Below are 15365 nucleotides of genomic sequence, written 5' to 3'. Positions count from 1 at the left end.
CCAAACAAAAAAACAATAACAACAAACAAACAAAGTGGGATCATTGTATTTGATTATTCTAAAAAAGACTCAGGAACATGTCCCAACATCTGTTAAAAACACAAAAACAAACAAACAAACAAAAAACCAACTTAGAGCACTATTTAACCATCACACATTTAAGAAGGAAATGTTCTACATTCCAGAGCATTTAAAATGTCTCAATCTGCCTTTGCAGATTTAGGCCAGACACCATTTCAAAGGGAAAGTTTGCTCTAATAACTTTGAAAATAATGGTTTGTGCTCTTGAGTACTTAGATAAAAATCTATTTGATAGGATGGTTTTTGTGGTTGTTTGTTTGTTTGTTTGTTTCCTCCTTTATGAGGTGGCTGCAGGTCAAACTTTGTTTTCTCTTCTCCTGTGTGTGGTGAGCCTGTGTACTCACATACTTCAGTGTGTTTCTAGATGTGCACTCTTACATGAGACCAGGAAAAGACATGTCCCTTCCACTCTTGTTATCTTCATGTGCCTTTGATTATTTTCCTTTCACATTTTTTCTGATACTCCTAGATTTTGCCTTGACCAATGACATCTAACTACTATATTTCCCCCCACAAATATACTTTCCTTTTGTCTTTTGGAACCATTTTTTGCAAGGATTTCTCCATCTTTCTTTCAGATATCATTGGCTTAGTTTCAACAATTGTATCTGTATTCCTTAGAGTATGCTCTAATGGCTCCTTTATTTGAGTATCTGTATGTCTTGTTTTATTGCTGAATATCTGTATGTCTTGTTTTATTGCTATAATACATTCTCAAATATTCCTGGATGTATTACATTATCCTAAAAGAGTTACTGATAGTCTATGAATTGTCACGCCCTATCTGAGCTTCCATGTTAGTTCGAAGATTAAGGCAAAACTGCAGGGAGAGAGCTGGTGTCTCCAGACCCTCTTCCCCAGTGGCTTTGCACCCAGCAGAGCTGGGTGTCACTAGAGGCCTGAGCTCACTCTTCTTGGTCCAGTCCATTTTTTTTCCCAGAGGAACCATCTGTTCTGTTTTTGTTTTGTTTTGCAAGCACCTGACAGATAACACTGTTCTGGGACCAGAAACCCAGAAAAGGGCTAAAGTAGTTAATCAATCCTTGTTTACAGCTATACATCTTACTTAATCCCCTACGGGTGTTGCAGACTCTCAGAACAGAATTTCTATCCTTTTGATCATTTTTAAAACACCTCAGGAGGGGCATCTTCCTGGTCCACTGTCCAACTGAAAGTTCTTAATAACCTTTTATATTAATTCACAACACTGTTATTAGTAGGTTCAAATGCCAAGAGATTTCAAGAAGTTGAAATGATATAAAAGAGAGAAAACAAAATGTTCATGTATTTGGATGATGGAGCTTCATTTGGGGGAAAAATCTTATAAAACATTTACAATATATATATTATGGACAATAAAAAACAGTTAATTTGGGGTTGGAGAGATGGCTCAGCAGTGTGTGGGCTCAGTATGTGTGGGTGGTGTATGTGGTGTACATATATACATTCAGGCAAAACACACCTATACATATAAAATAGAATAAATAAATCTTTTAGGAAAAAAATGAAAGAAAAAGAAAGAAGATATAAGAATTCTGACCCTTGCTTCAACATCCCCTTCCTCATATTGTAAATAGCCAAAAAAAAAAAAAAACAAAAAAAAAAACCAGAGCTCTGGATCAACACAGAATTCTTATCGATACTAAACATAGGCAAAGATCAATGTCTTGGCAGTTCATCAATACATAACCAGTTAGAGGTAATGGTAGTTATAGGATTATGATCAGAATCTAGTAACCCAAATCCTGCAGAATTCTAGTACAGAAACTAGCTGTGCGGTATTCAAAAAAATTAATTTACTCTTCCACAAAAGTGTCAAAAACTTACTGCATAAATTATTTTTGCTATTTGAAAAGTACAATAATTAATTTAAAAATCTTTTGTAAAGTCAATTTTTGATGAGGGTCTCAATATACTTAAAATTTACAGAATCATAATTCTGACATTTTAATACCATTTATTGTTATATTTACTAATATATAAAATAAATAAAAATAAAAAACTAGTAGATGAAAACATGATGTTTCAACATAGTTCTTTAAAGATATTGAAGAAAACTTGATAGTACCAACTGACATCAGCTATTTTATTAATGTTGAAAGAGTTTTATTCTATTTTATTTAAAAACAGTTATTCAGAAAATTTCCAAGGCAGTTCATTATACCTCACACAAATGCATTAAAGAAATATTTACAACGATCTCACTAAAGTAATCTTTCCAAATGTATCATTGCTGATAAATTTTGGTGTCACACCTTAAATGCAAACAGTTAGTAGATAACATTCAGTGACACATAAATGGACAACTTATAACTCTCTGTTTGCAATGGACTAGGACTCTTCTCCCAAAGTGCTTCTGTAGGAGACAGCTTCAGAAAAAGCTGGTACTGAGGATAGAGATACAGCCCCTCGAGGTATGAGTAAGATGAAGATACAGTTAAAGGTGGAAAGCTCTCTCCAGCCAAGTACACAAAGGCTACAAAACTGATTGTATCCAAACCCCTCCATTTTTCAACGTTAGTCTAACAGACACGGAATTATGAGAGCTAAATAAGCTGAACTCTATAATTGATACACAGAACACCAAAACAAAACTATAATAATCACCATGCTTTCCATGTACTATAAAATCAACTGAACTTTTAGCTATCAGGAATTTCTAGAACAGTGTTTCAAGGGAAAGGAAGAAAGGAAGGAAGGAAGGAAGGAAGGAAGGAAAGAAGGTAGAGGCTGACTCTGCAATGTACCCACAGCACTCTGAAAATAACAAAATCAGTACATAGCAGACAACAGAAGACATGGCTATAAGTCACCATAGTGTGACAGAAGACTCTGAGGCCCAAAGAATGAAGACAAAGCCTCTCTACTTACCTCAGGAGTAGGTATGAACATTCAAGTAGAATGAATGTGCTAACTGGTGAGGGTGGTTAGCAAGAGAGTAAAGAAGACAAGACAGAGCAAATCTGCCAGTTTTATCAAGCAAAATCAAGAGTCAATATATTTGCAAGAGTTAGGCCACTTGCCACCTTCCAGAAGATATGTCTGCCTGTCTTAAAGCATATGCTGCATCTTTACAATTCTTTATGGCCTAGATGGGTGAGTACATTTTTATCTTAATTCCTGGGTAGTTGAGGCCTTCAGATACAGCAATGGATAGGGGATGATGATGGGGCAGGTCTGATCGCACCTTCTGCATGCTTGACAGAGACAGCTTTGTCTCACCAAATGAAAAGTCACCTGGCTTAGAGTAGTTGTGCCTATAATTCTGATGACTGGTTTATCCCATAGTGTTCTAGACATTATTTTACTTTCCAGGTATCTGATTCTCTATATGATCCTGACAAGTTGTCTTAAGCTTTGAAGTTACTCAAGAGGAACACGTGTACTGAAAATATTCCATTTTCAGATGGTCTTAATGGGATCTTGAAAATCTAAATCTGATAATGAGAAGTAATAAGTGGCCATAGCAGGAGATAAAACTGAGGGATGTGAACAAAACTGTACCCCAAACTGCTCGTCTCTGGACCACAGTAATGACACCCGAACTGCTTGTTCCTGGACCATGGTAACGTTGCCTCAAACTGCTTATCCCTGGACTACGGTAATGACTCCATGCAGGCTATGCCTCATTACAAGTTCTTTTTTCACAATGTAGAACATTCTCTTGACATAAGAGGCAAGTGTGGAAAGTACAAATGATGAGAAACCACTACTGGAATCTCCAAACACAAGGACCAATGAGAGAATCATTTTCCAGTAGCATTAACATTTCTATCCACAATTTACACACTTTATTGTACACTGGATCAAAACAGCATGACTTTAGTCTAACTCTAAAACTATTTATTACTTATAGTCTCTGTGGCCTGTTAGTAGCTATAAGCACAGATAATAGATGTATATATACATCCATTTTATAAAAACGCAGGCTGTACTTGCCAAAACTGTGGGCTTTTTTTCATTAACCTGTACATGAGGGCAAAATTACTTGTGATTTACATATCAATTTCTTCATGTAATCAAAACTTATCTATTAAATAAAATTAGAAGCCACAGAAAAACCTGTGGATTTCATAAATTGCAAAGCACTATATAAGTAAAATCTGCTATTGGAATTAAATTGTTGATTTCTAATTTTTCAAGCTATAACTAGATTATAGTTGAGTACAAATCATAAAAAGTGACAATATATATTAATATGGGAAAACTCATTGAATGCTTTTAGATTATTACTTCTAATCCTGGGGTCATTCTTCATCGAATGGCTGTCTCATTTGTAATGGGAAATTTCACCTAAAAGAATCTGATATGTACTGAACAAATTTTGAGATGTCATTTTGTATATCTTCAAGTAATATATCTATTCATAGATTTTATTAAAAAAAATGAATCGATGTAACACACATAAATTTTGAATGGAAGGCAGTAATTAAAGGTAAACCCCAAAGGCCTAGGGGAGAGAGTCTACAGGAAAAGTAGATTTTACCACATTATCTCAGTGACCCTATCCAAATTGCATAAACTCCCCTAGAAGAGAGAGAGGAGGAGGAGAGGAGGAGAAACCTCATGGAGCTATCTTGAGAATTTCTATGAAATACTTCAGTCATGAAGACTTTATAAAAGGGAGTAAATAATTAGTACTAGGGGCCTAAGTTGATTTGATCTTCTGAGAAATCATTATTATACCAAGAGTAAACACAATACTGTGGCTGTTGAAATCTGAACATAACAGAATAAACATTATCTTTGGGTATTTGCATCTCTGTAAGGAAATGAAGCATCAAGGTCCTGTGTCAGGCATGCATTACTGTATGCAGGGACCTGCTATAGCTGGGCAATTCTTTCCTTAGAGTAAGCTACATAGCTGGTTTGTTTCCTTCATGTCTAGAAATCAATCTTTTAACAAACGAATTAGACATTTAAGAATGCAAATGCAAAGTCAACTTTGAAATTTTCAGATAGCCATATAGAGAAAAAAAAACCTCTCACATATGGTATCAAACCAATAAAGGTGACTAAATCTAAATGTAAGGTTTCCCAGGCATTGATAAAGGCCATGGCAGGTAGAGTTGTCATGGACAGCATGGGAGTCTAGCCTAAAGGCAACCCCTTTTTATCATCAGAAGTATTAGAATGCGTGGATTGAATGTTCCACATTCAATGAAGGGACTTGTGCCGTGCTTTTGTTTGCTGGCTATCACTCTGGGCTCTCCAATCAAGCAGCCGGTTACATGTAGAATCCCAGCTGTCTTAATCATAGGCTTGTGAATGGTGTGCCCAGAGACGCTCCCTGAGACGCACCAGTTAGAACTCTTTCAGCATTATACTCACCCTTACAGAGGCTAAAGGAGAACAAAGAGGAGGCTGTTTCTTATTACTGCTAGTACCTCTATTAGGGTTACAAAAATAAGGTCTTGGATATTAATAAGAAGCTTGTTCTGAACTATTTATAAAGCTAAGATCAAAATTACCCAGCAGAAATGCATTCATACTTTGCAATGATAGGGGGAAGCCACTTAAATCTGGCTGCTAGCAATATCACCATTCTATTTAATAATCCCTCCAGCTCTGTTAATCACATGACGTCAAGGTGATGACTCACTGCTCCAGTAAGGAAGATAACTAACCTACACAACTTTTTTTTTTAAGATATTTTCTTTATTTACATGTAAATTTCTCCATTCCCAGTTTCCCCTCCAAAAACCAAAGAAACAAACAAGAACAACCAAAACAAACCCCTGTTGCCTCCCACTTCCCCATGCCTGCCACCCTGCCCTCTCCCACTTTCTGGCCCTGGCATTCCCCTACACTGGGGCACAGAACTTTCCTACACAACTTTTTACTTATTTGTGTCCCTAGACAGGGAGTTATACCTGTGTATACGCAGGTTTGAGTGTTCTAGATAAACCCAGTCTTCTGCAATTATGGATTTACAGAAGGACTCTAATTTCATTATTTGGATTTGTTTTTGAAGACAGATACCCATTTAGGAGAAGGAAGGAAAGCAAATCCATGCTCCAAAAAGGAGCTAGTCAATAAATGTTGAAGACTACTACTACCTTCCATGGGGCATTATCAGAGCTTCAAGATGAATGAATACCTGAACACTGAAGGTTGCTAGTGGATGCACTAAAGGATCAAGAAAGTAATATGAAGCACTCAAGAGAACCTAAGATCATTCAGCAAGGCTAGATATATATGTTTTCTTTTGCTTTTGCTTTACTTTGATTGGTTTTCATTTTAGTTTTGGTATAAACCAAAGACCCTTTGATCAAAGGTAATGGATGTGGAGTTGGGTCTACCTTATCTCTATACCCTTTGTTGGGTATTAAGAGGATTAGCTGATGTAGAGCCTAGAAAGAATTCTCAAGTCTTAAGGTCAATTATGCCTATATACCACAAGACTCAATTATCATGGATATATTGTAAATTATATATATTATCAGTAATAACTCATAGATAGTATTTTTCAGTGCCAAAACCAGTTAAAAGACAATGGTTTATCAATTCAAAGGTGATTGTGATAACTCAATGGAAAAAAATAGCTCAGTGACTGGTCAAGGTACAGATAAGGAAAAATGAAGGACACTTTATCATAGTATTTCAGCATTATATTTTTAAATTATTGGGCATTTTAAAACTAATTTATAGACTTCCAACACTAAACATGATTCTTACAAATATCGACTTTATTCCCCTTAAACAAAGGCAAATTTCCACAACAGTTATTTATCTTAATGTTCATCCACTCACTCAGCATCTATTAAGCACAGACATTTGGCAGATGCTGTACTGAGAGGAGAAGAGCTCCCTGTTATCTTTTTCTTGGAAGACACATTTCATCTAACATTCTGTGTCCCCAAACTCTTATTGTTGTTAAGCAAGTTGCCAGTGGCTCCCAGATTCTCAGCATCTGACTGCTTCAAATGCCTTTGAGCCTCTGCTGCCACAGCCACACTCTCCTTGTGAGTCTGACTTTTCTCTTTCTAAATCTACCATGGGATGGAAAGCACTTTGTAAATTCCCATCCCATTACCCACTTCTCTCCCTTTGCTGTATTAGTCCTATCAACAAAAATCTCAAAAGTTTGACCCTATGCTTACACTATACTTTACCCTCCTTTCCCCTCTTCTGCATATTTTTCTCTTTGATGCACTCCATTTGTTTTCTGTTCTCATCAGTAAAATCTGGTCCTGTTAGAGTCAGTACCCTTAACACAGCTGGATAGTCTCTCCTTGAAGTGTGCATGTTACTCGGATTATGAAGTAGAACATAGTTATTCTCTTATGTTTTTCTGATGACTCTGTCCCATTTCTCTTGCAGATTTCCTAATCTTTGATCTCTAGGTGGTGAACCCAGACTTTATACTTCTCTTAACCTATACTCACTCCCTAGCCTTCCCATTCATTTTCATGTATACAAACATCATTTATATTCATATGTGTACCCATGTACAAATAAATGGATATTCAACTATGTATTGTGTAAGTTTGCATGTCTATGTGTGTGTGTGTGTGTTTCCCAAGCTTCTGAATGTCAAGCACCTACACCCAAACCATGCTTGTTGCCACCATTCAGATTGTCACACTATAATAGAACTAGACATACAGAACAAAAATCTGATGCTCTTTCTACCCATTACACTGTCTTCTTAGTGTTCTCATTCTATAGCTGGTATCATACAACCTTTCCAGGATAAGAGTATTAAAGCAATATTAAATCTATTTTATCCTTAGTCACATAATATTAATTTGCAAATATTGTTAGCTCATCTAAGTATATATGGAGTATGACTTCTTTACACCATTGTCACCACCACAGTTTTGAACTATATCTCATCTCTTGTACTATTGCATCACCATGTTTTCCCATTTTTATCTCTTTCCCTTTATTTATTATTAGGTATTTCTGCAAGACATCAGTGTGAACCACCTTTTACCATGTTGGATTGGACTATTCCTCAGTCCTACAAAGCAAGATGAATGCCCTATGACCTCTGAGGACATTTCTACCTAATTTACACTAAAAATAGTGTTTTCTCAAGGACTCTATGCTTTATGGTCTCTCTACTTAATATTGCAACCCCTCCCCAGTATCTGCTTGGTTCCCTCTCTTAGTTTCTCTAAGTCTCTAGTTGAATACAATCATATTTCATTATTATACAATAAAAATACTTTATAGGTCTTAAACTGACATTTCCTAACCATTTACCTTACATTATCTGTTAATTCTTAACCCTTAACTTATCTGTTTCCACCAATACACACACATACACACACAAACACACACACACACACTCACACACACATAAATACACTCTCTCACATACATACATACACACACACACAAAGAGAAAGAGGGAGAGAGTTTTATTTGTTTTTTTTTTTTGCTTATTTTCTTGTTTTGTTTGGTGGTTTGGTTGTTCTTTGTTTTGTTTTGTTTTGTTTTGTTTTGTTTTCCACTACAGGCAGAACACTGTATTGGGGTTATGTTGAAAGAGATTTTTGTCAAGTGACTTTATTCCTGTATTCTCAGTATGCAAAATGGTGTGGATACACAACACTCAAAACTATGTGCTATATGAGTAATATAGGGGCAATAATTCTTTGAGAAGGCAAAGTTAAAATAGGAAGATACAATATTGGACAGTCTTAAGTTATAAGAAATAAGTCTGAGCTCCCAAGAACTCGACAAGACATTCTTGGGGAAAGTGGGAACACACACTGATACCTGCCGCTTTGAGTTACTACAGTGGACAGATACTCACTTAGACTTTTCCTAGCTTGACCCAACGAACAGTGGTTGTCCTCTCATCTAGATTTATTTTGGTATCATGATCCATACTAAAATTCTAGCATTTGCATCAAATATATTTTACATTTTCTAGCTGTTCTTTTAATATAATTGATAGACAGTTTTAAATTTATCTACCATGTGCTTAAAATACCAATCTGTTATGTATATCTTTTCTATAAACAAAGTAAGAACTTACTATCTTAGCTGAATTACAGTGTTCTAGGTAAGTAGATTATACTTGTGGATAGCTTCACTATAGCTATTTCTTTAGTTTAGGCAAACTAAGTGTCCTTATTTGGTAAAGAGCTAAACTTGCAATGATTTCATTAACATGATATTTGCAATTCAAATTGATTACAAATTTAATGTATAAGCATATTTATATAATATATACATGTATGCATAAATCTCAACCCAGTTGTTTTTGGTTTTAGACATGATTACAAAAAGTTTCCTAAGACTACAAATAACAAGAGGGTAGACAAGTATGCTCTACCAGTTGTAGAGTATACATATTCAACAATAAGAGTTATAAACCATGGGATGAGGTCTAGGTATATTACAGCATACTTCAAACTTTTTGACTTGTTTATAATTTACATACATTATGTGACTTTAATCTTAGTCATTCTTAATTTCAGTCTATTTTTGAATGAAAGACAATCCTGGGCAACACTATAAACATGGTCCAACCCTCTAAAGTCCTGCTATTGATACACACATTCTACTCTCGAATACAGATTTGGAGTTTTTAAAGATTCCTGTGTAGAAGTTTATAAGTAAGTGTCGTGGATTTTAAGAAGACCATAAGAGCACTGAAGAAAAATGAAACAAAGGTTCTGAGCCTTCCTTGTGCTCTCTAACACTGCTTCAGGGCAATGTTTTTATTTTCAAATGTATGCTCTCATTTACTCTGGAAATTAAGAAATGAACTCTCCATGTGATTGTCCCTGCTAAAACAACTTAGCCATCGGCTGATTTACAACTGAGTCCTAATTGAATAGTTATGGTTTTAACCATATCAGTGTATCTGTGGGCTCCTTAGAGAAACAGTCCAGGAATTATCCATAGACTTAGCATGTGAAGTAAAGAGTAAGGTAGGCTCAGCAAAGACAGAATTCTACAGACAGATTATGCCGTATTTTCTGCTTATTTTTCTTAGGCTTATTTCATTTCTAATATATATTTCATTCACTGGCTATGAAAAAATATAAATTTTCATTATCACTAAATAAGAGGCTTTAGAATAGACATACAGACACATGCGTTTGATATGACTGAGATTTTAGTTTGAAAATAATTTATATGAAGATAGATCTATCATGTTGAATCATTTTAATGACTTCCTTCATTTATATGGTAGTATACACTTAAGATTCCTTCAGACTGAAACAAAACAAAACAAAACAAAACAAAGAGAGCATCATCACAATAACTAAACATGGGCAGTTCATATTAAAACTATAGGTATCTGACTTATCAGCATGTTTATTACTGCTGATTTAACATTACAAAATTTAACATGTGGAAGGGAACTTTCAGATCCCAGCCAAAAAAATATTTTACATACATGGAAATAGGATTCTGGATACTGCAAGAATTTATGAGGGACTCTAAATAGGCTGGGTCATCAACTCAGGCTCATGGAAATAAATTTGACAACTGAAGCATAGGATTAAGTTCAGCACACATAAAAGAGTAGCAAATATTGGCTGCGTTTTATCCAGAGAATTAGAGTTGAGTGCTCATGGGTTAGAATCAGTAGTTTCAGTTGAATGTAAGCTTGAATTAGGCCCTGAAGCTTAATGTTTAATGGGAATGCCTGAAGTAGAAGAGTCATGATAAAGACACAGGCACTGAAAGTTTCTCTAGCATGAGCTGAATCAGGTATGACATCACAGGAGAATATAGGCATGCTCCAGATACCAAGACATGGGGATTCTAATCAAATCAGAAAGGGGTTGCAGAAGTGAGTGGCGTTAAGTGTAGGTAGTCTTTTGTGACAGTGGATACAGAGAGAGTGACTTAGTTACTATTCTATTGCTATGATGAAAAAACAAAACAAAGGTAGTTTATAAAAGAAAGCATTTAACTGGGGGCTTGCTTACAATTTCAGAGGATTAGTCCATGACCATCATGTCAGGGAATGTGGTGTTAGGCAGGCAGGTATGGCATGGCTCTGGAGCAGTAGCTTAAAGTTTACATCTCATTCATCATTGCAAGCAAAGAGAATCAGGGAGACTGATACTGGAATTGGCCTTTTGAAACCTCAAAACCCACAACCAGTGACATACCGCCAATAATCCATGCCTCCTAGTCCTTCCAAAATAGTGGCATCAACTGAGGACCAAGCATTTAAATATATGAGCCTATGGGGGCCATTCTCAAACCAACACAAAGAAACAAAAATGTCTCCCAAATAGTATCTTCAAAGACACAGCTTTGTCTTTGAAAAGACAAACAAAATGGAAAGAGAAATATGAGTGTACCACCTTAATTACATTGAAGTATCAAGACTCAATTTCAGTGTTCATTAATATCTGATCCAGTAACATGTAGAACTAAATGTCGACTACTGTTTACCTGGGAAAACACTGTTCTTCCTCTTTTTCCTATGGGACCCTGAAATGGACAGGGATTCCTGCTATGATTAAAGAATGAATTATTCTTAAAATGCATGCATACAAGATATCTTTCTTCAGGGATAAAATGCATTTGAAAAACAGTTTGCTGAAGGAAAAAGAGCACTTACTTTGTTTTCCCTCTGAAGTGAGGCCTGAGGAGAAGGAAAGGTACTAGGAGAACGTGTGGGATATTAAAGTCTTTTCTGATCAGGAACATTTTCTATATATAGTAATTATGCTCACAGACAAGGCATCCTTTGGTAATATGAGACAGTTTGCAATGTTGCCACCAGGCAAGGAATGAGTTTTGGCATCATGTTGTACCAAACACTATGGCAACTGAGAGAGAATGAAGTGATTATTTCTCTATTAAAAATGAAACAAAGAAAGAAAGGAAGGAAGGAAGGAAGGAAGGAAGGAAGGAAGGAAGGAAGGAAGGAAGGAAAGAAGGAGGAAAGAAAGAAGTAGTTAGCAAAAAAGAAAACCAGAGAAAAACTGTTTCACCTTCTAGTGTGGTTTTGAAAGGTAGTAGATCAGCTCTCCCTAGAAGGCAAGTTGAGGGGCTATGATGTTAACACATTACCTTTGGAATTCTTTGTCTCTGGTGGAAGAATTAGCTCAAAATCATGGTATTTCTACTCTCTGCAATGTTGTGTTTCTCTCTGAGTCTCAGTAAGAAGCATATGAACTAAGTTGCTTTTCTAAAGCTATTTTTACAATTGTATAGGAATCTAGAAGAGACAAATGTACATTTTCATTCCTGTCTGTGTTAATAGTGCAGGTAGTGACTGAGGTTTAGGAGATGAGAACTATATGAGTCAAGATGCTAAAATATAATATATATCAATGATTGTCAAATATAAATATTTCTAATGCTACTACAGCAAAATTTGATCTTGCTAATTTCCAACTGTAGCATTTATGATGAGATATCCAAGCATGAGTTTTTAGAGCAGAGAGCACAATTAGTTCCATTATGAGTCTGAATTTCTACTAATTTAGTTCTTTAAGATGCTTCATCATTTCACATCAAATGACAATTCCCATTGAAAACACCTCACTACAGTGGTAACAGTACTTCACAAGGTAGATAATAAAATAAAAAGCAAATAGAAATTTCATGTAGGAAACTAAACACAAATGCACTCATTCTTTCCACAGCGACGGATTCGCATATATAAAATGCTTATTATGATACTAAAACATGGAAAATCAAGTGTAAACTGAAAAAGATACATTCTTGACTTTTTAAAATTCAGAGAAACTTTTCTAGAGATAAAATTTTAGAAAGCAGCTGGGCAGTGGTGGCTCATGCCTTTAATCCCAGCACTTGGGAGGCAGAGGCAGGCAGATTTCTGAGTTCGAGGCCAGCCTGGTCTATAAAGTTAGTTCCAGGACAGCCAGGGCTACACAGAGAAACCCTGTCTATGAAAAAAAAAATTTTAGAAGGCAGATGGATTTGGTTTAAAGCCAATCTTGGCATGTATTTCCTTTATGGTGACTACTGTGGAGTTTCAAATGAGTTAGTGTAACTTCAGTATTGTCCCGGTTCGGTTTTTGTGGGAGCCCTGCTGGGCTCACTAAAGAACTCAAAACCGAAACCAGAGACTTAGCTCGCTGGGGGTTTGGAGCCTATGTAAATGACTCAAGGACCAGATACCAGCTCCTTAGGAAGCCGTGATCCTTTGATCCCTCTTCCCCTTCCTGGAATCCCTTGTATCAATGTTTGAGCTTTGATGTCTGATTCTCACCTAAATGCCAATTGCATACCTGTACTGTCTTTGAGTATAAATGCTCCCCTGTCATTTAGTAAAGCGCACCTCGATGAGAACCTCTCCTGGTGTCATGTCTCTTTGTCTCTCTTATCACCCATTTACTTGCAGGACCTCAAGTTCCCGTTCGTGGAGCTCCCACGGGATGAAGTGAAGCTGTGGGCCGGCTTCCTTCAGGTTTTATCATCTTAGAGACTTATTTATTAAGGTTTTAGCTTTTACCATGCAGATGAATCAATGGAAGTCCACAGATTGACTGTATCATGTCTTTAGAATGTGTCCAAGCTTCCTCAGAAGCTAAAATACTGAGTGCACAAGGTTGTGCTGTAATTAGAAGGAAAAAAGGGGTTCTATATAGCTTATATGAGCTCCAGTTTTCTATCATTCACCACTATAACTACTCTATTGTGTATTGTGTTTGTTTCCCAGACTATATTGGGGAGTGACTTGTAACCTCTAGAACCTCAGAAGCCACTGAGAGATAAGCTACAGAGAGGTAGTAAGACCTCAGAGAAACGACAAAAGGATGTGATCCAAGAACGGGTGAGCTTGTGGCAGTAAGAGGGACAGTAAAGGGCTCTGTGGGATAAGACAGTCACTATGAGATCAGTCCTAGGAACAAACCAGAATCTTGTAAAGTTTTACATAGGCGAGAGTGAAATGTGTTTTAGAAACCCGATTTCCGATAGAAGAAGATGAGTCAAGATCTACAAATCAATGAAAACTGGCTTAAGCAGAATATAAATGTCAGGACTTGGAGAGAGGGAAACTACAATGAACTAAGTGACTGCATGAATGGGACTTGCTGGGACAGAAGATTTGAAGAGGCTGTTCATGGTTAAGCTGTAGTCCTCAGGTGACCAGGAAGCCATTCATACAGGGAAAGAAACTTGAGGGGAGGAATGGAGGTTATGCTACACGTGGGTAAGTATCACATTTCCCTGCAGACACACAAATGCAAGAGTCCACAGGAAAGCCTCGTCATCCTTAAGTACCATCACTGTCACTTGTGACCTTGAAATTTTACAGTTTTATTTTAACTATACATACTTTAGTTCATCTGTGACATATCTCAATACAGGTAGCATAAACTTGCTTGGTTATATTTTTTTGTCTTTTTTAAAAAAACAAAAACAACAACAACAAAAAACTTAACTAAACTTCTTTCTATAGCTTGCATCCTACCACGAGTATTCATTAAAAGGTAAACAGATAAAAGTTCCCTCACGTCAAGAAGGTTCTGAACAAAGGGCGGTTAAGCCAAGAAAACTGCAGACAGGTACTTCGAGTTTTTCTTGTATCATCTTCTTTATAAAAACGCTTCTTTATTTTGCTGGCAATGACATCCCACAACAATGGAACAGTCGTAATCAGATAAAAACACACTGCATATTGAGTGCAAATACAGATGTTCTAAGATTAATCACTACTCAAATTACTAACTTCTGTATTTGTCATCAAAAGTTGACTGTCTGTGAATATTTGTACCAGGCTTTTGAATTTTTTTTAATATGACACCAAAAGCACAAAGTAAAAATAGAGCAGACAGGACTGTATCAAATTTAACATTTTTATGAATTAAGGGACACAAACAAGACAGGCATTTTTTTTTAGAATGGGGAAGAATAGTTAAAAACATATTTAAGAAGATAATATGTCTTAGTTAGGGTTTTACTGCTGTAAACAGACACCATGACAAAGGTAACTCTTATAAGGACAACATTTAATTGGGGCTGGCTTACAGGTTCAAAGGTTCATTCTATTATTACCAAGATAGGGGCATCCAGCAGGCATGGTACAGGAGGAGCTGAGAGTTCTGCATCTTTATCTGAAGTCCACTAGGAGAAGACTGGCTTCCAGGCAGCTAGGACAAAGGTGTTAAAGCCCACACTCACGGTAACACAACTACTTTAACAAGGCCACACCTCCTAATAGTGTTACTCCCTGGGCCAAGCTTATATAAACCATCACATACTAGTATTCAGGAAGTATGTGTATTTGTGTGTGTGTGGAGAGAGAAAGTGAGATATTTATAGATATCTATACGCAAATATAGATATGAATGTGTATATATAGAGAGGTAGTTACAGCA

At 36.3% G+C, this 15365-nt stretch overlaps 1 protein-coding gene across 2 annotated transcripts in view; it reads right to left on the bottom strand.

Moving 5' to 3' along the window:
* Immp2l (inner mitochondrial membrane peptidase subunit 2) overlaps positions 1-15365 on the bottom strand; it is an 884186-nt gene that overhangs the window by 360667 nt on the left and 508154 nt on the right. The window lies entirely within an intron of this gene.

This window comes from Mastomys coucha, unplaced genomic scaffold (genome assembly GCF_008632895.1).
Source record: "Mastomys coucha isolate ucsf_1 unplaced genomic scaffold, UCSF_Mcou_1 pScaffold6, whole genome shotgun sequence".
Lineage (NCBI taxonomy): Eukaryota > Metazoa > Chordata > Mammalia > Rodentia > Muridae > Mastomys > Mastomys coucha.
Note: the sequence above shows the minus strand (reverse complement) of the source record. Positions and strands in the feature narration are given on the sequence as shown.